Genomic DNA, 21968 nt, shown 5'->3' with positions numbered 1-21968 from the left:
CTTTCCTTCAACCTCATGAACCAACCCCTGCTAGCTTTAAACTTTTCTTCTGCAGCTTCCTCACCTCTCTCAGCCTTTACAGAACTAGAGAGTTGGGACCTTCTCTGGATTAGGCTTTAGGTTAAGGGAATGTTGTGGCTGGTTTGATCTTCCATCCAGACCACTAAACTTTCTCCATATCAACAATAAGACTATTTCACTTTCTTATCATTCATGTGTTCACTAGTATAGAGCTTTTAATTTCCTTCAAGAACCTTTCTTTTGCATTTACAACTTGGCTAACTATTGGGCACAAGAGGCCTAGCTTTTGGCCTTTGTCAGCTTTCAACGTCTTCCTCAGTAAGCTTAATCATTTCTAGCTTTTGATGGAAAGTGAGAGACGTGTAACTCTTCCTTTCACTTGAACACTTAGAGATTATTGTAGGGTTATTAATTATAACTTCAATATTATTGTATCTTAGGGAATTAGAGAGGCCCAAGAAGAGGGAGAGAGATGGGGAGACAGCCAGTCAGTGGCATAGTCAGAACCCACACATTTATTAAGTTTGACATCTTACATGGGCACTGTCTGTGGGACCCCAAAACAATTACAATACCAACACCAAAGATCACTGATCACAGATCACCATGAGAGATATAATAATAATGAAAAAATTTGAAATATTGTGAGAATTACCAAAATGTGACACAGAAACATGAAGTGCATACATGGTATTGGTAAAATGGCACTGACAGGCTTGTTCAATGCAGGGTTGCCACAAATTTTCAATTTGCACAAAATCTGCAAGGTGCAAAAATGTGAAGCACAGTAACAGTGTATGCCTGTGCTTTCTTTCCCTTAGTTCACAAACACTTTCCTGTGGTCCTAATCCTGTAATTATCCAAATTTGACCTCCCTTTGCCTCTTCACATATAGGGATAGTAATGGATTCTCATTTGTTTAGATTATGGGCACCTGGCATTCTTTCTTGGTTTCCTTATCTTGCCCACTGTTCTGGAAGTGTCCCATTCATTAAAATTTCTTTCATTTGAACATCTGAGTGAAATTCTGCCTTCTTCTGATAATACCCTATCTGACATAACAACTGGGAACCTTGTTGAGTTACTCAACTGCTCTGAAATCCAGACTCTTAGTCTGTAAGATGTATGTAATTTTACAGGATTCTTCTGTGGGTTCGGTGAAAAGAGAAAAGGAAAAATCTAGCTCAATCAATTCTCGTGATGATTATTATGTCTTCAAATACTGAAATTGTTCTTTCAAAGGTCACTATTTACCAAATCCATTGACATACACCCTTAGGAAAACAACGTAGGAAGCTGTTTAAAAACTAGAGGTAATAGAAAATGAGGACCTGAACTCAGGAAATCAGAATTATTAGTGTTAAGTACTTCACAGAGTTAACCTCCTTCGTGCATTCACACCCAGATAATGTAGCCTCCACACGTGGATCTGCACTGCAGCCTTTTCTGACTACACAGACAAAATGGGCTCATTCCCTGCTGACCCCATCTGAGCCATCCAGAGTAATTTTTTTGGTTTGTTTTCTAAAGACAGTTCTATTGAGGTGCAACTGATATGCCCCGTAATAAACTGCACTTATATATATTATGTAATTCATAAGTTTTTTTAAAAATTTAAGTATAGCAAAATACATATAACACAAAATGTATTACTTTTTCAATTGTGTACAATTCAATAGTGTTAAGTATATTCACATTGCTGTGCAACCAATCTCCAGAACTCTTTTCATCTTGCAAAACTAAAACTCTATACTCATAAAACAAAAACTCCCCATTTCTGCCCACCCCAGACCTTGGCAATCACTATCCTACTTTGTTTCTATGAATTTGACTACTCCAAATACTTTACATAAATGGAATCAAACAGTATTTGTCTTTTTGTGACTAGCTCATTTCACTTAGTATAATGTGCTCAAGGGTCATCTGTGTTATAAGCATGGGTCAGAATTTCCTTCCTTATTAAGGCTGAATAATATTCCATTGTATGTATATAACCCATTTTTTTTATCTATTCATCTGTCATGGATACTTGGGTTGCCTCCACCTTCTGGAGAGACTTTGCATTAGTGTGTATTTTCTCACTCTTTAGCCTAGTCTGACCTTTGTCAATAAAACATAGCACATGTCATACAATAGACCCTCATAAGAATTGCATTCATCTTTTACTGCCTGCTTAGTGTATGATTGTTAGGTCTTCCGGGTGTGCCAATTCTCAATAATCTTGAATTCTTTTGTCAGGATGAATCTCACTGTCTTCAGCATTATAGTGCTGGCTTCAGGAAATCTCTCTGAGATCATTGTCACCTTCACTTTTGCTCTTCCACACTGCTTTTCTGTTTTGTTTGTTTGTTCCTTTTAAGTATGAAAACAGCTCAGGGCCTGTGGATACCTCTCTGATTAGGCATTTCTGGGTCAAATTAATTTCCCTTTCTATTGAGAGCTGGCAGGCCTATAATATACTGAGAATAAGAATGCTATTTATTTCTAGCCAAAGAGATATATGTCATAGATTTCCTTTTAATTAATAGTGACTGGGGATATTTTCATGTCTCTGGATGAATCCTTCCTGTCCAGAGTCATTATGATTCACTTGGGAAAGCAAACTGAAATTGTACGTTGCTCACAAATGTTTGAAAAGAAGCCACTTCATGCTCAAGACAGGAAATCACAGGCTTGCCATGTGGATGGTCTATTTGAGGGCTCTTGGCTTTGAAATTAATGTATATCCAGTTTAGCATCAGTGTGAGCAGTGTTTGCATGCCACTAGGTGAGAGCTTACCCCTGCAGAACCCTTCATGCCACCCCTTACTGGATGGGTGAGCATTGTTAGTCTCATATGATCACCTCAAACAGGCCAAGTTGGTTTTGATTTTTAAGTTTTCCACTTCTTTGTGGCTTATGCCATTCTCTAAGAATCTAAATTCTGTGATAATAGAAGCTTCTGTAATGCCAAACACGAGAGCACATTCTGTATTTCACCGGTCTAAGTCTAATTTGAGTACCCAGTAATTTTGAATTACATGACTAATGAACCAGTTGTCCTGCTGTGAACCTATCCTTTGCAACCCTGAGTGTGGGTGGAGGGTAAGGGCTTCTTCCTTGGGTAGAGAGGGGACACAGATGTCCTGGAGGAAGCATGGAAATTTCATAAATAGAGGGAAACAAAAGAAAGAATTGTACAAATCTCCTCAAGAGGACTTAGCTAAACAGAAAGGTCTGGAAATGCCTCAAGCCACCATTCCTGAGAAGCAAGAGCAAGAAGAATGAAATTGTAGTGGAAGATTTCTGAAGGACTTGATTTAGAAACCTTTGAAAAACTCAGAACTGCTTTAATTGGGGCCAGGACCTCAACCCGAGAGAGATCTGACACACAAAAACTGTAGTGAGGTCACTTTGCCCACTGCTGCAGCTGGCTTGGCTGTTGCAGGCAAAGCAGTCTCATTCCTAAAGACATAAAAGTTTCCTACACATACACCACCTTTATGTAATTTTCAATATTTGTAGAGTATACCATGGGCTCCTCACTGCTTAATCAGTTGATCTTCACTCTCTGTTCTCTTTTTCCCCTTACAAAGGATCTATTGAAACTCTGGGTCCAGCCTTATCTGTTCCATTCTTGGGTGAGTGTTTCTTAATCTTCTAGCTCCTGATTTGACAAGAACATTAGGAAAGCAAAGGAAAAAGAAAGAAACACAGCACTCTGCCTCGAAGGGCTGACTGGTAAAAGAGAACAAGGTAGCGCATTCCCACTCGATGAACCAAGAACTGTTCAAATTTAAATCTTATTATAAACTTCCTATTGCCTCCAGAACACCTACATATAATAAATACTTGCAGGAGGTCACAGGCCTGGTTCTGTAAACCAGTAGTGAGAATACATTTAGGGTCCTGGTCCACGGCATTGTTCTGGTTGAAAGAGGTCATGGACATGCAGATGTGAATCTATGCCTGAGAGGCTTGTTTTTCCAAGGTCTAAAGTTCTAGAACATTGCCTTGACCGACTAAAACTTCCAATATAAAGGTTACTTGATTAAATTACATTATCAGAACATATTTTGTGGACATGCAGATGTGAATCTATGCCTGAGAGGCTTGTTTTTCCAAGGTCTAAAGTTCTAGAGCATTGCCTTGACCGACTAAAACTTCCAATATAAAGGTTACTTGATTAAATTACATTATCAGAACATATTTTGCACTAATACTGCTCAAAGTTCATATTAACTGGTGGGCTTTGATTTTTGCCATTTAGTTAATTAACTCCACAGGTTTGAATCCAGCTCTATGGAGCAAAGGCATAATCTATCATACTTTTAAAAAACTGACAATCTTCACTGTAGATCATTAGCTTGTCTGACATTTCAACTAAGCTTCATGTGAGTTTACTCTAACAAATTGTAGGTCTTGGTTTATCAATCTGATATTTTATAAGAGGAGCAGAATCTGTTAAGAATAATGTAATAATAATGACTGTTTTCAGGCCACCATCAACTGTTGGCTTGAACACTACAATACTAATCTCCACATAGCAACCAGAGTTGATTGCTCTAAAACTTGAGTCTGATTATGTCATTCCTATTTTCACAACCATTCAGTGTTTCCCACTGCCCTTGGGATAAAGTCCAAACTCCTTGACATGAGGTTGCAGAAGAGCAATTGGACAAGCTTAGCTAAAAATCCCTTGGCCTACTCACAAGTTTCAAATGAATTGAACACTCTTTAGACCACACACTTTAGAAAGGGAGGAGGGAGCTTACTTATTGGTGATATTAATCTAAGAGATGGAACTGGTACCCTCCCTGTCACTCTCATTCCTCTCCCACAGCACCAGGGCAGAATGCTCTCGAGGATTGGGTATTCTTTCCCTCCAGATGAATTTGGCTGACAGCAGATACTGTGTTAACAGTTCCTCCTAGACAATGGACCAGTGCCAGGGTCCCCAAATGTCCATCTTAGGAGAATTAGAGGAGTGGGGTTGAGTCAGGGCATAATCCAAATAGCATGTATGTTACACCAGCCAGCAAAAGCCTGGTCAGTGACTCAGCCAGTAAAGGTCAAACTAAGATTGGCTCAAATATTAAGAAGTCAGACTTAGTAATTGCAATCGTTCTTCTGACTAGGTCTCATTGAAACATATAAAATTACCTCTTATTCATTGTATATACAAAACGTATTCATTTTCTGGACCTACATATCATCAGAATGACTTTTATAACATTTTTCCTGTTTTGCTTGAGTTTCTGTCAATTACAACCAGAGTCCTGACAGATTGTAATTATTTAAAGTAGCTTTAAAATGACCTCGATGCACACTGTCTGCCATAGAGAGTTCATGGATTTGTGTTCTCCATTATACTGGACTCTGCAGACAATTGGGCCCTGTTGCCAGAAAATAACAACTATTCTTAAAACTAAGATCATCGTTTTGAGCAGTTGGTCTCTGAATGTTAATTTGTTCATCCTGTAGGAAGCATGTCATTTATATGACAACAATAAAAGTGCAATTTAATAAATTACCTAAGCAACACAATTTCCTACTATTTCATCCTTATGGCTTCACTGGGAAGCTATGTTGTCCCCCAACTAGTCCTTCCATTAGAGTGTTTTTGAGATTTTTCCACATCTTTCTCTTGGCTAACTCTGTAGGAGCAGATATGGCTATCCCTTCACATCAAAGTCTTAGCTGACTTGCACAGAAGAACATAACCTTCTAAGGAAGTGGTTCTCAAATTTTAGCCTGTATCAAAATCACCTGGAGAGCTTAGTAAACCACAGATTTCTGGGATCTGCATCTGAGATTCTGATTCAGTAGGTCTGGAGTGGGGGATCCAAGAATTTGCATTTCTAATAAGTTCAGTGTCATCAAAGATACCCACACTAGTGTAGACCCCTACTAGACACAATTTGTCTTCTTGGCTTTTCATAAAAGCCTTACAGGGAGAGGTGCTCTACATGGATGACTGTCAATCAGCTATCGGCATATTTACTCTGCTAGACTAGGGGGTCTCAAACTCAAATGCATGTAGGGCCAGGGAGATAACATAAAGGTATGCAGTGTGGGGGTGGGGAAATAGAAGAAGAGGAATGTGTACATTCACATGCATTCACTGTGTAAATGGCAGGCACTATGGCAAAATGGAGAGAGTGTGTCCCACCTAAAGGACTATCATTCTATAGTGTGGTGGTTGTGATCACAGAGCCTGGAGCAGGTTCCTCCACTTACTAGCTATGTGACAAGGTTAAGCAGTTTCCTAACCTCTCCATGCATCAGTTTCCTCACCCATAATATCTGGATAATAGAACCTAGTTATAGGGTTGCTATGAGGAATAACATAAGTACATCATTTAGGAGATAAGGTATTTATTACTATATTATAATAACAGAAAAAGCTTATATAGTACTATTTACCCAGCACTAATCAAAGTGTAGTACACTTGTTAATTTGTCTAATCTTTACAGTAACCTATGAGATAAGCACAATTATGAGCATTTTATCAATAAGTAAATTGAGGCACAGAACAGTTAAGTAACGGGCCCAAGTTCACACAGCTGGTAGGCAGCAGAGTTGGGCAGCAAGTAGGCAGGCCAGCTAGAGTCCTGCTTTCACCACCACACAGTCTAGCACAGAAACAGCACTTTTGCTCTGTGAAGAGCAGCAGCCACTGAACTCCAGCTGGTTAGTACCATGTGGAATATGAGTTCAGTTTTACCTGCTCATTCGTATTTGTTTTTCTTTAAAAGAAACTAGAAATCTGAACTTGTGTTTCTGTATGAAATCTGTTGTTTTAGCATGGCTCAATTTTTAAAATTGCTGAGTAGGTCAACAAGAACACATCCTTGGGTCACTTTTGGCCTGCAGGCCACAAGCTTACAAGATCGGCCCAAGCTCTACATCCTGCTGGAGGTGTGGAGAGGGTGATGTGGAGGCCAGTTATCTTGCTGGACATGGCTGGAGCAGAAGCATTTCTTCTGCAATGCCAGGTACCGTGGCCACCTCACAAGTCAGTTTTTTCATAATACTTCATAGAACACTTCTCCTTCAGTAGCCTCCTCTTTGTGCCAGTCGTCTCCCAGCCCTTCTCTTTCCTTCCTGTCATGTTTTCTCAGACTAAGACCATGGAAATGCCTCACTTGCCTACATTGTACCCAATTCTTCTCTACAGGAACACTGATCCCTCCATTCTTAGGGTAGATAATTACTACAGTTTCTAAAAGCACAAGAGAGCAATGTCAGTAGATACTATTTTCATTGAACTCATTTGTCACTTCTTAAAAAATTCCTTTGATTCTGAACTCTTTTTATGTAAAATAAGCATCTCTCTAAATTGCCAGTGCAGGTACTTGAAATGTACAGTTCTGCATAATGTGGTTACTGAATGCAAGGCACACTTGAAGAGTAAGACCACAAAACCAGATGAATCAGTCTTTCAGCAGAAGAGCCATAACCATGGCTTGAATTACAGTTCACATGTCTGGCCTGTCCACTCAGAAACACTAAGGTTAGATACATGTCATGATGACACAGCATTAATTTTCTAAAATAGAGGGTATTTGTTCCAGCTGGATCTTATTAGTGATTTTTTTCTATTTTGAGCTTGGTCACTCCCAGGCCAACCTCCCAGGCTGAACTTCTGATAAGACCAAAAAAGTCTTTTCCATATACCAACCCTGCTGGGATAATTGATTGACCACTGAGCACCAGTCCACCCTGTGGTGGAAGGAGAAGAGGTCCTCTCACAGAAGAGCTATTACCTGGGATCAGACCCTGAAGCAAGATATGCTGAATTAAATAACTCTTTTTTCCAAGTTTCTATGGTTGGAAATGTCCAGTTTCACTTTTTAAATTTCAGCCTTACTCCTACATGCAAAATGAATGCCACATTCAGCATTTGCATTTCAGTCTATGAAATACTTGCATTGCTTTTCTGAGTGTAGTATGTTCAAGCTCACCAGCTGAGATACTCCCTGTGGAAGAACACTTAGGAAATTAATGACTTGCACTTTGGTTTAACTCCTCAAACATAATCTCTTCTGTTGAAGTTTTAAGGCATTTAGTGTTGCAGAAGGGTTCATTGAAGCCGAGAGAGAGGAAGACCAGAGGGAAGCAAAAAAAGACCAGGGAAACAAAGAGGGAAGATGCTTCCTAATCTTAGATAGGCCTAAAAATATAAGCTTTGAAAGTTTTAGCTGCTGTTGGCTTCTATTTCATTTGCATATAATAATTACTTGTTTCTAGGTGCCCTACCATACAAAATATAATTATGGTGGTTAATTTTCACAATTTACTATGATGTAGTCAAATTTATTACAAAAACTTCACACAAACCCATCAATTGTTGAATCTCTTCCTGGACTCGGACACATGTGGATGTCGAAGTTAAAGGGAAGACCCAAAATACCCTGGAGGAAACCTGCCATTTTTCTATGGTACCCGTGATCCAGGTCTGGTTCTCAGCTTTTCAAGGTCCAAAATGCAAGCGTTTTTGTTCACACAGAGGTGACTGAACTCAGGGGGGACTAATTATATCGAACAACTCACAAGAAACCAGATGCTGATATATATAGTCTCTGTGAGAAAATCTGAATAACCACATTAGCTGGTCAGCACAATCTTTTCTCTGTTGGAAAGTCTACATGGGAAGCCAAATTATTATCAGGAAGTTACTTGATGAGCCTGGAATCTGAGCCAGGGAGTGAGATGAGGCTCTTATTACTGCATCTGTCTCCATTGCCCCAGGAGACTCAGTGCTGAAGATGCATGGCAGGCACAGTTTTTGTCTCCTTTTTCTGTAGATTCTGTGATTTCTCTAGACTCCTTCTGGTAACCTCTCTTACCCCAGATTGGTAAATGCCATTAATAGGGTGTTAATAGGGCACAATCTTCTTCGGCTTTGTTGTACCTTCATTAGATTTCCAGGCTCTGCTTTGCCTGTTTAAATTGAGAGATAACTAGTCCCCCCCAAATTTTTGAAGTTATTATTCTATTATAATTGCCTTTATTTTACTGGTTTACCCTTGTTAGGGGAAAATACTACTTCCCCACTCCACAAGTTTTTATGCAAAGGGATTTCCATTAGGATAATACTCCTGACCTTCTCACTAAGGAGGAAAATTGACTTATCTTGTAGATGAATTTGAGAAATGGTCCTCAATATGGGTGATTCTGCCTTTTCTAAGACCCCTCTCCACATCTGCAGGCTGACAAAAAGATAACATTCTGATGCTCTGTCCTGCTGTGCGACAAGGGTCCTGTTCCTAAGAGAGAAGGCCCTGTGTCAGTGACCAGGTACATAAATATGTCTAATTCTGACAAAGAAAGGGGTGTGATTGTTAGACCCATTTGTGGATACCCTACTGTAGCCACCTATACTGGCTACAGGAATGTGCAAGCAAGCACACAGCACCAGATGAATAGACTTTTGAGAGTTCCATTTGCCCCATAAATTCCTGGAGCTCTAGAGTCACTCATTAGCACTCAAGCCACATTAAGAACTCTGTTGTTGTTTTCTTGTCATTTAAGTTTTGTTAAACAATGACAGAGCACCTTGGCCTGAGCAGAGATCAACTTGTGTTTGAAGGATAATTATATCATTATTATCTAAGTTTTTCTTGTACCTATCTTGTCACCTTTATGACATCAAGACCCTAAGAAACACTAAAGTTCTTTACAGAATCCTGAAGATGGTTAATTCCATCTTGGTACTTTTGGTCCCCTTTTCTACTCTGTTTTCTTCATTTCAGTTGCTGCCTAAATGCACCTGCCTTGGACCGTCTATTCTCTATTCATTATTCAAATCCTACTTTCACTTCTTCCTCCTGGGCCTCCTGCTAGTATGGACCTCCAATACAGTTCTTTCATTCTGTTCTTTTAACATTTTGTCTCATCCCTTCAAATCTTTTCTTGTTACTCCTCTAACATCTGTCTTCCCTCTGCCCAGTCCCCTCAGCCACTTCAGGGAGAGGCTTGTTCTCCCACCTCCAGAGCTGGGAATCAGAACCGGCATCTTTCTACCTCCAGACTGTCTCAACTAAATGAGTGTTTTTCCAAACCTTGTTGAAAATCCACTTAAAGCTCATAACATCATCTTTCTGCTCAGACCCTACACCTTTAAGCCAAGCTGAACACATTTTCACTACAAGATCTTTCTTCTAATGCCTTCGTCCCATACTATTTTGAATTTTAATATACTTCTTTGTCATTACTAGATGAAGCTAATCTCATAGAAAAGATGAAATCTACTATTTGCAGAACTGAGCAATTCCTAGATTTGGTAGTTTTGCCAAATTTATACACAAAGGACACAGATTATGATATAAATATACCGTATCCTGAAGAAAGTATTTTGTTCTTCAATGAGGTAAAAACTGCAATCTAAAATTTTAATGAGTTAACAAATGGTGCTGAGAAAATTGGATATCAACATGCAAAAGAATGAAGTTAGACCCTTACCTTACACTGCACACAAAAATTAACTCCTAATTAAGAGCTAAAACTATAAAACTCTTAGAAGAAGAAAACATAGCAGCGAGATGCAGCCCCTGAGTTGTGTGGCAGCTTCTACTGGGTGGGTCAGTGGTGTGAGGGGCCTACCACAGCATGTCGTTGGTGGCACCCAGCCAGTGGTAAGCCTTCCCAGCTGGCAGAGCTGCCAGCCATGTCCCCCAGCTGTTTTGTGGGGTCCAGATGCCACCTCCACGGCAGCTCCACAGCCTGCACCCTGGGCGGATGGTGTCATGAAGTGCCTGCCATTCTTCTGCTGGGGGCCAAGTGGTGCAGAGCTTTGGCCACAGCTCCAAGCAGCTGGGCGTTCCTCATGCCTAACTTTCCTGAATAAGTACTAGAAAACGTTCCAACTGATGTATCCACTGGCATTTATTATGGTTGGGCCAGTGTTAGAAGTGGAGAAGTCTATAAGATGGTGGTAAGCATAGCATGGAACCCACACTACAAGAATATGAAAAAGTCCATGGAAACTCATGTCATCCATGCCTTCAAAGAGGATTTCTATGGGGAAATCCTCAATGTGGCTGTCGTTGGCTACCTCAGACCAGAAAATAACTTAGGTTGTTTAGAGCCACTTATTCAGCAATTCAATGTGATATTGAGGAAGATGAGAAACAACTAGATTTACCAGACCATTCAAAACTCGAAGAAGACAACTTCTTCTCTAAAAGCAAAATAATGAATGGCCACTGATGAAAAATCATCTTTTTCATTCACTGTTTTCTAGTGCTTCACTGTTCATAACTATGCAGTCTCACCTTGGTTATACTTTAAAAATCAAACTTTTTCCTACAGCTATGAATTAATTTAAACTGTACAATGTAGTTACCATATTATGCTTCAATTGTTAAATTAAACCCATCATGCCATAGTACTAAAAAGATTCATTTAAAAATCAAGATTCTTTTTTATATAATATGTTGATTAAAATGTACCACTAGAAAGGTATCAAGCATCTTATAATGGAAATAAAATATATGCAATTATGGGCAAAAAGTCAAGTCACGAGTTTGAGATGAGAACTATAATTCTCATGGTAAGATAGAAACATGTATGTACATGTATAGCAGATGCTGCTAAACAGAGAAAGCTTATAAAAGTAAAGGTATTAAACAGAAGTTTGATCATTTATTATAAATCTAAGGGGGAAATTCAGACTTTGTATTTTTTTTTTCCTTTTTGCCTTTTTTACTGACCGGCAACGGGATCGCAACCCTCGGTGTCGTGCCCACACCGCGCTCAGCCAGTGAGCAGGAACCGGCCTCCACATAGGATCCGAACCCCCAGTGGGAGTGCCACCGCGCTCTCAAGCGGCGCACTCTCCAGTGCGCCACCAGGCTGGCCCAGACTTTGTATTTTTGATATTTTGTGCATTAATATATTATTACAGACATGAAGACTTTTGCCAAGTCCAAGAAATTTTGTTTTAGTCATTTCCTTTATAAGGTCACATCATTGTACCGTCTTCATTTTTGGCTGGAGCTGCCTAAATTCTAACTGATCTAGACTCCATCTGCCCATCTTTTTTTGTTTATTTGTTTACTTTCTAAGACAGTAAAACAAGTGTTTTTCCAGTCTACAGGTCTTATTTTTCTGTTGGATAATATCTCTTTCTTCTGTATAAATGTAGATTTTTTTTTTTTTTTTTTTGTGGTTGGTTTGTGCTGAGATCTGAACCCTTGACCTTGGTGTTATAACACCATGCTCTATACCGACTGAGCTAACCAGCCAGCCCAACAATTCTCTTTGTTTTTTTTGTTTGTTTGTTTGTTTTTCTTTAAACAGTTAACAGTGTCAGGTTATTTCTTTTAGAATATCCTACAACTGTACACTTAAACAAGATCTGTCTATACCATTTCATCCCTTCACTGTATGAACAGCGATGAAGTACATACATGTGTTACATTTTCGGGGGGAAAAAGCAAACTTCATCTTCAGGTTCTCTCAATATTTATATAAACACATAGCCATTCATTTATGTGTATCAGTTTGTTAAAAAAATACAAAATGCTTGTTTTCCCCTAGGGAAACTATATAAGACCCAGTTAAACCGTGAAATAGTGACAAAGTTATTTATTTTTAATGTAATTATATGTTCCAGAGCAAATCTAAACTGTCATAGTTGTGTATGCACAATGTAATTTAATGCTAAGGAGTGCTTGTAGTGTGAGGGAAAGACATAAATAAAGTTTTAATTAAATAATCTTCATACTAGGCATTTTTCCTCCTACTAACTGTATGATTTTTGGCCACTTGAGTCTTTTTGTTCATATTGGCAGAACGTTGAGATCTTTGAATATTTAGAAAATTAAGGTTACATATTGCTTTGGGCTCCTCCAAACAGTAGATTGAATAATTGTTCAGGTTAGCAATGGATTTGGTGGTTGGGGAGCAGGGTATGGGTAGAAGGTAACTTTAAATTATAAGGGTTTTTTTTTTTTTCTCTAATCTGAATAAAATGAATTAGAGAACTGATTTTAATAAAATATTTATAAAGTATGTTTAAAAAACAACTAAAGCTGTTCTTGGAGAAGAGGGAAGCATGTATAAGTTCAGTTGGGTCATATTTTACTTTTTGGTGTATGAATTTATGGCAAACAGCACAGTTTGTGGCTTTTTCATTTCTTTATAAAAATATTTAGAAAGTGAAATTTTTAATTAGAAATTCTATGCTTGAAAGAAACCTCAATTATCAGTGGCTTTATGAAGCAAAGTTAAAAACAAATATGGAGAGTATAAAAACAGGTTTGTGTTTGTTTTGTCTGAAAAGCTTGCTGCTAAGTTCTTTGATATTTTATTGTCACCTTACGTTTTGTTAAATAGAAATCACTTTTGAAAATCAGATAGTGTGTTTAGGGGTTAGCTAATTGTGTCTACATTTTTTAAAGTTTTATATTAAGTATTTATGGATTATAAGAAATTACAGTAGTACCATTTTGATTAGTCTGAATGTTTTCAGGCCTTGAAATAAATCTTGACTAAGTGAAAAAAAGGAAGAAAGAAAAGAAAAGAAAACATAGGGGAAAACTTCATTTTTTGGATTTGGCAATGATTTCTTGGCTATGACATCAAAGGCACAGGCAACAAAAGAAAAAAAAATAGGTAAATTGGACTTAATCAAAATTAAAAACTTTTGTACATTAAAGGACACTATCAACTGAGTAAAAAGGCAACTCACAGAATGGAAGGAAATATGTGCAAATCATATATCTGATAAGGGATAAATATTCAGAATATATAAAGAACTCCTATACATCAACAACAAACAAACAACCCAACATGCTACAAGATAGATAAACCTTGAAGACAGTGTGCTGAATGAAATAAACCAGACATAAAAGGACAGAAATTGTATAGCTCCACTTATGAGGTACTTGGAATAGTCATATTTATAGAAAGAGAAAGAATAAGGATGATTTTCAGGGGCTGGAGAGACAGACGAATGGAGAGTTATTATTTAATGGGTAAAGAGTTTCAGTTTTGCAAGATGCAAAGAGTTCTGGAGACGAATGGTGGTGATGGCTGCACACAATGTGAAGGTACTTAATGCCATTGAAGTGTATACTTAAAAATGGTTAAAATGGCAAATTTTATGTCATATATATTTTACCACAATAAAAAAAAAAATAGTCTACAGGGAATCAATTCATTTCCATATCTGGAAAACAATTTTATTGAACTCTTACTGAAATAACTGTGTGACATTTATACTTCAATCCCTCATACACAGTCTGCCCTCATGGAGCATATATTCCAGTGGTGGGAGATAGATGATAAATAAGATAAATAAAATATACAATACATTAGATGATAATGAGTGATAAGGAAGAACGTAAAGCAGGGAAGTACAATGGAGAATCTGTATGTATGTGTGTGTGGATGTAATGTGTTAAAATTTTAGATAGGATGGCCAGAGAAGGCCTTACTACAGGGAGAAAATGGAACAAAACCTTGAGGGAAATGAAGAAGTCACATGGATATCTAAAGGAGTGAAGTGTTCTAGGCAAAGGTCACAGCAAGAAGCAGAAGCATACCCAGCATATTTGAGGAATGCAAAGAAGCCAGTGCAGTTGAAGCAGAGTTAGTGGAAGATTAATTTATAATAAGACCAGAGGGGTAAAAGTGGGAAGGAGAGGAATAAAGATCATGTACAGCCAGTTAAGTCAATGTAAGGATTCTGGAGGAGTCTCCAGCCAGACAAGAAGCGGGTAGAGCTTTATTCATTTTATGCAAAGGATTAGGAGAGTGAATCAGCATGGCATATAGTAGAGCTGCAAGTTACTCAGAATGGCAAGTTATTCAAGACTGCAGGGCTAGTTGGAAGCAGGAGGACAGGGGAAGTGGTAGGAGAGAAGGCTGGAGAGGAAGGCAGAAGCCAGGTAACAAAGGGCCCAGGCAGTCATACAAAGACTGTGCCCCTTATTCTATGGAACCCTGAGGTCAAGTAGCATTTTTTTAAAAAAGCAGTAGTCTGATAGTTGGGGGAAGGATAGATTGGAGAAGAAGGAAAAACCTGTAGGCAGACAAACCAGTTAAGGGATTGTTGTCATGGTTTAGGGAGGGCTGATGAGGATCAGAAATAAATCAGTAGAAAGTAATGAAGACAGAACAAAGACATCTGAGAAATGTTACGGAAATGGGCTTGATCGGTCTTGTTTAGATTTGTGAGGTGATGATGAGTGAGAGTTTTAAGAAGATCCCAAGAATCTGGCTTTCTGGATTAAGTGGATGGTGATATTATTCACCAAAACAGGGGAAAATAAAGCTGTTGCTTTGGAAGTGTGGGAAATAGGAGTTCAGTTTAGGACATGTATAATTTGAAGTCCCAGTGAGAATCCTGGTGAGCATAATCAGTAGATATCTGGAAATGTGGACCTGATATCTGGGACACTAGGTGGGTCTGGATATATGAGTTAGGGGAGCAGAACATAACAAATAATTTATGCCATGTGCATGGGAGAAATTATGCAGGGTAAGCATGAGAAGGAAGAAAAAAGTAGTTAAGGATTGTTGGAAGAAGAGAAGCCCCAAAGGTAAGTGGCAAAAACTGGTCACAGAAGCCAAGAGAGGAGAGAATTTCAACTGGGAGGGAGTGGACAACAAACTGTAAGAGCATTAAGAAGTCAAATGAGGTAAGGACTTTAAAGTGTCCTCTAAAGTTGATGAGTAGGTGGTCAGTGGTAGTATTGGTGAGAGTGGTTTCAGTCTAGTACGGGGCAGAAGATGAGTTAGGTATATGGCAAAAGTGAGTCTTCCCTACCTCTAAAGTTGATGAGTAGGTGGTCAGTGGTAGTATTGGTGAGAGTGGTTTCAGTCTAGTATGGGGCAGAAGATGAGTTAGGTATATGGCAAAAGTGAGTCTTCCCTATCTTGCTTGGGCCTTGTTCTCACCGCTTCCCTACTGTTAATTCAGCTAAAAGAAACCTTCTAGACATTTTATCCAGTCTTGTCCGTAGTTCATTTATTGTCATTTTTGACAATGGTTATTTATTATTTTTGCTTTAGGTGTTTCTTCTTGGTTATATTTCAGTATGAAGTTGGCAAAGAGACACAGCAGGCCATAAACTCTTTCACCATGTTCACTTTGTGTCATAGCCAGCATTCTGACAGCATTCTTTTTTCCACATCTCACTCAGTCTTCAATCCACTGTTACCTTCAACTGACTTCCGGCATATAACCCGGCAGTAAGTAAAAAGAGGTGAGCATAGGCTGAATTGTCACCTGGCATACTTAGTGATTAAAAAAATATGCTGTGAAGTGAACCATGCATTCGATAGTCTTTCCACCTGCAAACTGCATCTGACACTCGTTAGCCCAAAACTAGAGAGCGAGGGCTGGCGATCTTCTTTTAGTCCAGCAGACTTCACTAGATGAATTACTGTTAAGCAGTACAAATTAAACTGGGCATGATGAACATCAATCTCACTTTCAGATATAAATGTGAAAAAGAGAAACTGCTGGCTCCGAGACAGACAGCGAGGAAAATAAAATATGTTTTACCTTATGAGAAGTTACTGTATCAAAAGGAGAAATAGAACATAGTCCTGAAGTCTCAGAGGAAAATTATTTTTCATAGGAAAAAAAAATCATAGAAGTCCTTCAAAAGACACAAGAGAATGTGGCTTCTATAAAATAAAAGCCAGAAAACCAAAGGAAAAATAAGCTAAAATGAAAGAAGAGACTGGAAGACACTTGGTTAAAATAGAGAATAGATGTAAGAAAATAAAAAATGCATGAGCAGAGTTCCACTTATTGTTGGGATGAAGATGGTAGCATCACTCCTAGAGAAAATAACAGATAAACCTTAAGAATCATACTTTTATTTAAAGCCATTGAACAGCTGTGGAAGCAAGGAAGTCCAAACGAATTAAATCCCAGAGAGAAACGAGGCTTTCCTAGATGAGCAGAGGTGGCAGCTGCTTTCATCCCTAAGGGCATTTCTTCTACCTGGAGGCACAGGTGGGCTGAGCAGTGAGCTACCAGATGAAGGTACTTGTCTGGGTCTTTCGACCATGCACGTGGGCTCACATGGTAGATTAAAATCTGGAGGAACCCCAAGTACAGAGATTGCTATTCACCAATTTTTCCTCACCAGACTTCTGTTGGGTGAGCAGTGATGAGGCTGGGCTAGAAGTGAAAGAATAAAAAAAAAGATTTCGTAGTTTTTTGATACTTAGATCTCAATGCCCTGACATTTAAAACAAGAGGTGAACTGAAAGGAACCAAAGTGGCAGCCTAACCCAAACCCAACTCTATTCCTCATTAGATAGAAGAGATGATCCCTACATACTAACCACCTGGATGAGGAAAGGGCAAGCCTCTTCTGGGGCAAATATTATATACTTCTGTCTCTACTGTTATTAACTTCTGGCATACAATAAAAAATTATCAGGCAGGCAAAAAAGCAGGAAGATATGATATACAATCAGGAGAATAAAGTTAAATGAAGCAGACTCACAAATGACCTAGATGTTGGAATTATCAGGCATGGATGTTAAAATAACTTTTATAAGTATATATAAAATGAAGAGGAAAAGATATACAAGATGTATTAAAAAGTTTGGATTGCATCAGATAAATAGAAGCCCAAAAAGAAACAAATGGAAATTGTAGAGCTGAAAATACAATATCTGAAACAAAGTCTTCATTTGCTGGGCTTAACAGTGGACTGGGAAAAGCAGAAAAAGGTTGTAGTGAAATAAAAGACAGGTCAATGTAAATGATTCAAACTAAAAAGAAAGAGGAAAAAGCATATATAAAAAACACTGCTTCTCCTACTAGTGAGGTAACAGTAAATGGTATAAGAAAGTGTAGTTGAAGTCATAGAAAGAGAGGGAGAAGAGAGAGAGAGAGCTGCAGAAACACAGAGAGTGATAAAGAGGCAGAAGAAATATTTGAAGAGAAAATAGCTGAGAATTTCACAAAATTCATGAAACATCAACACCTATATATGAAAAAGCTCAGTAAAATTTCAAGTAGCAAATAAAGCCACAAATAAACACCACATAGTCAAACTTCTAAACACAAAAAGTTAAAAAAGAAAATATTAGAAAGAGCCAGGAAACACACATACACTGCAGGCTCAGATGGCCTTATGGATGAATTCTACCAATTAAAGGAGAAATAATACCAACTCTATGAAAACTCTTCCAGAAAGTAGAAGAGGAGGGAATACATCCCAACTCATGTCATACAGCAAGCATTACCCTAATATAAAATCAGTGAAAGACATTGTAAGGAAATTACATACCAATATTTCTCATGAGTACATATGGAACATTCTTTTTTACAAACATTTTTTGGAATTTGCTTTTGGTCTTTTCTATATATATATACATAATATTTTTTGATATTGCTGTTGTAAAGTTATATTTATTTATTTATTTCTAATTTATTGAAACATAATTGATTATACATATCTATGGGGTCCACCGTTGAATATCAATACCTGTATGCAATATGTGATGATCAAATTAGGATAATTAGTATGTTTGGCAGGACACAATGTCATCATTTTTGTGGCCCTTTACCAATTTCTCGCTAACCATTCCCCTCTTTCCCACTTCTGGTGGCCTCAGTTCTGTTCTCTCCTTTTGAAAGTTCAACTAATTATCGTGATTGTTTTTTCTTTCTTTCTTTCTTTCTTTCTTTCTTTCTTTCTTTCTTTCTTTCTTTCTTTCTTTCTTTCTTTCTTTCTTTCTTTCTTTCTCTCTCTCTCTCTCTCTCTCTCTCTCTCTCTCTCTCTCTCTCTCTCTCTCTGTATTTGTTTAATTTTTTAGGTCCCACTCATGAGTGAGGATGTGTCATATTTCTCTTTCTGTGCCTGGTTTATTTAACATAATTTTCTCTAAGTTCATCCATGTTGCTGCGAATGGCAGAATTTCATTATTTTTTATGGCAGATTAGTACTCCATTGTTGTCTAGCACATTTTCCTTATCCAGTCATCAGTGGACGTTTAGGTTGGTTCCAACTCTTAGCTTTTTTTTTTTTTTTTCCCTATGGTAAATAGAGTTGCAATAAACATGGGAGGGCAAGCATCCCTTCAACATGATGATTTCCATTCCTTTTAGTATATACCCAGCGGTGGGATTGCTGGATCATATGGCAGTTCTATCTGTAGTTGTTTGAGGAAACTCCATACTGTTCTCCATAATGGCTGCACTAATTTATAGTCGCTTCAACATTCTAGGAGGGTTCTCCTTTCTCTGGATCCTTGCCAGCATTTGTCATTCTCTGTCTTTTTGATAATGGCTAGTCTAGTTGGGGTTAGATGATATCTCAGTGTGGTTTTGATTTGCATTTCCCTGATACTTAGTGATGTTGAGCATTTTTTCATGCATCTGTTGGTCATTTGTATATCTTCCTTTGAGAAATGTCTATTCAGCTCCTTTGCCCATTTTTTAATTAGATTACTTGTTTTTTGGTTTTTGATTTTTTTACCATGAAGTCTTTTGAGTTCTATGTATATTCTGGATATTGATCCCCTGTCAGATGCATAGTTTTCAAATATTTTCTCCAATTCTGTAGGTTGTCTTTTCATTCTGTTAATTTTTACTCTTTCTGTGCAGAAGCTTTTTAGTTCGATATAACCCCATTGTCTATTTTTTCTTTTGTTGCCTGTGCTTTTTGGGTCTTATTCATAGTGTTTGCCCAGTCCTGCTTCCTGAAGTGTTTCCCTATGTTTTCTTTTAGGAGTTTTATAGTGTCAGGTCTTATATTTAAGTCTTTAATCCATTTTGACTTAATTTTGGTATATGGTGAGATGTACGGGTCTAGTTTCATACTTCTACATATAGATGTCCAGTTTTCCCAAGACCATTTATTGAAGAGGCTGTCTTTTCCCCAATGTAAGTTCTTGTTGCCTTTGTCAAAGATCAGTTGGCTGTAAGCATGTGGGTTGATTTCTGCATTATCTATTCTGTTCCATTGGTCTAAGTGTCTGTTTTTAAGCCAGTACCATGCTATTTTGGTTACTATAGCTTTGTAGTACAATTTGAAGTCAGGTAGTGTTATGCCTCTGGCTTTATGCTTTTCGCTCAGGATTGCTTTGGCTATTTGGGGTCTTTTGGGATCCATATGAATGTTAGGATTGTTTTTTCTGTTTTTGTGAAGAATGCCATTGGTATTTTGATGGAGATTGCATTAAATCTGTAGATCACTATGGGTAGTTTGGACATTTTCACAATCTTAATTCTTCCAATCCAAGAGCATAGAAAGTCTTTCATCTTTTTGTGTCCACTTTAATTTCCTTCAACAGTGATTTCTAGTTCTTGTTGTAGAGATCTTTCACACCCTTGGTTAAATTGATTACTAGGTGTTTTTTTTTTTTTTTTTTTTTTTGGTGATTATCATAAATGGGCTTGCTTTCTTGATTTCTTTTTCTGCTAGTTATTGGATTATAAAAAGCTACTGATTTCTGTGTGTTGACTTGTTTCCTATAGAATTACTGAAATCATTTATCAGCTTTAAGAGTATTTTGGTGAGTCTTTAGGTTTTTCTATATATAGAATCATGTCATCTGCAAACAGGGACACTCTGATTTCAACTTTTCCAATCTGGATGCCCTTTATTTCTTTCTCTTGCTTGATGGCTCTGGCTAGTACTTTTAACACTATGTTAAATAGGTGTGGTGAGAGTTGGCATCCTTGTGTTGTTCCCAATCTTAATCAGGATAATATTGGAGGTGGATTTGTCGAGTATGGCTTTTATTGTTTGGGGATACTGACCTTTTCCTTTGCAGACAGTCTTTACCATGAAAGGAATGTTGAATTTTGTCAAATGCCTTTTCTGCATCTATTAATATAATCATATGGTTTTTGTCCTTGATTTTGTTGATGTGGTGTACCACATTTATTGACATGCATATATTGAACCATCCTTGCATCCTTGGGATGAATACTACTTGATCATGGTGTATAATTTTTTTGATGTGTTGCCATATTCTGTTTACTACTATTTTGTTGAAGATTTTTGTGTTTATGTTCATCAGAGGTATTGGCCTATAGTTTTCTTTTTTTGTTATATCTTTGTCTGGTTTTGGTATCAGGATGAAGCTGACCTCACAGAATGAGTTTGGGAGAATGGCCTGTGTTTCAAGCTTTGGGGATAGTTTGAAGAGAATTGGTATTAATTCCTTTCTAATGGTTTGGTAGAATTCAGCAGTCAAGCCATCCAGTCCTGGGCTTTTCTTTTTTGGAAGACTGCTGATTACTACTTCAATCTCATTGCTCATTATTGCTCTGTTCAGAATTCCTTTCTAATGGTTTGGTAGAATTCAGCAGTCAAGCCATCCAGTCCTGGGCTTTTCTTTTTTGGAAGACTGCTGATTACTACTTCAATCTCATTGCTCATTATTGCTCTGTTCAGATTTTGTATTTCTTCTTGGTTCAGTCTTGGTAGTTTGTATGTGTCCAGAAATTTATCCATTTCCCCCAGGTTTGGATTTATTTCTGTGATATTGGTTGTAATGTCTCCTTTTTCATTTCTGATTTTTGTTATTTGGGTCTTCTGTCTTCTTGTTTTAGTTAGCCTAGCTAATAGTTTTTCTATTTTGTTTATCTTTTTAAAAACCAACTTTTTGTCTTATTGATCTTTTGTATCATTTTTTGGGTCTATTTCATTTAGCTCTGCTCTCATCTTAATTCTTTCTGTCTACTAATTTTGGCATTGGATTGTTCTTTTATTCTAGTTCTTTGAGGTGTAGCATAAGGTCGTTTATTTGAAATCTTTCTATTCTTTCACTGTAAGCATTTATTGCAATAAAATTCCCTCTTAGTACTGCTTTTGCAGTATACCATAGGTCTTGAAATGATGTGTCTTTATTTTCATTAGTTTTCTCAAAAATTTGTTATTTCCTGTTTAATTTCTTCTTGGACCCATAGGTCATTTGGGAGCATGTTTAATTTCCATGTTTTTGTATAATTTCCTGAGTTTTGCATAATTTC

General features: G+C 37.7%; 1 pseudogene; it reads left to right on the top strand.

The window, feature by feature from the left end:
• The first annotated feature begins 10746 nt into the window (after positions 1-10746).
• LOC103606836 lies at positions 10747-11215 on the top strand (annotated as a pseudogene).
• Positions 11216-21968: the final 10753 nt, after the last annotated feature.

This window comes from Galeopterus variegatus, unplaced genomic scaffold (assembly GCF_000696425.1).
Source record: "Galeopterus variegatus unplaced genomic scaffold, G_variegatus-3.0.2 Scaffold6870, whole genome shotgun sequence".
Classification (NCBI taxonomy): Eukaryota; Metazoa; Chordata; class Mammalia; order Dermoptera; family Cynocephalidae; genus Galeopterus; species Galeopterus variegatus.
This window is presented reverse-complemented; position numbering and strand designations above follow the sequence as displayed.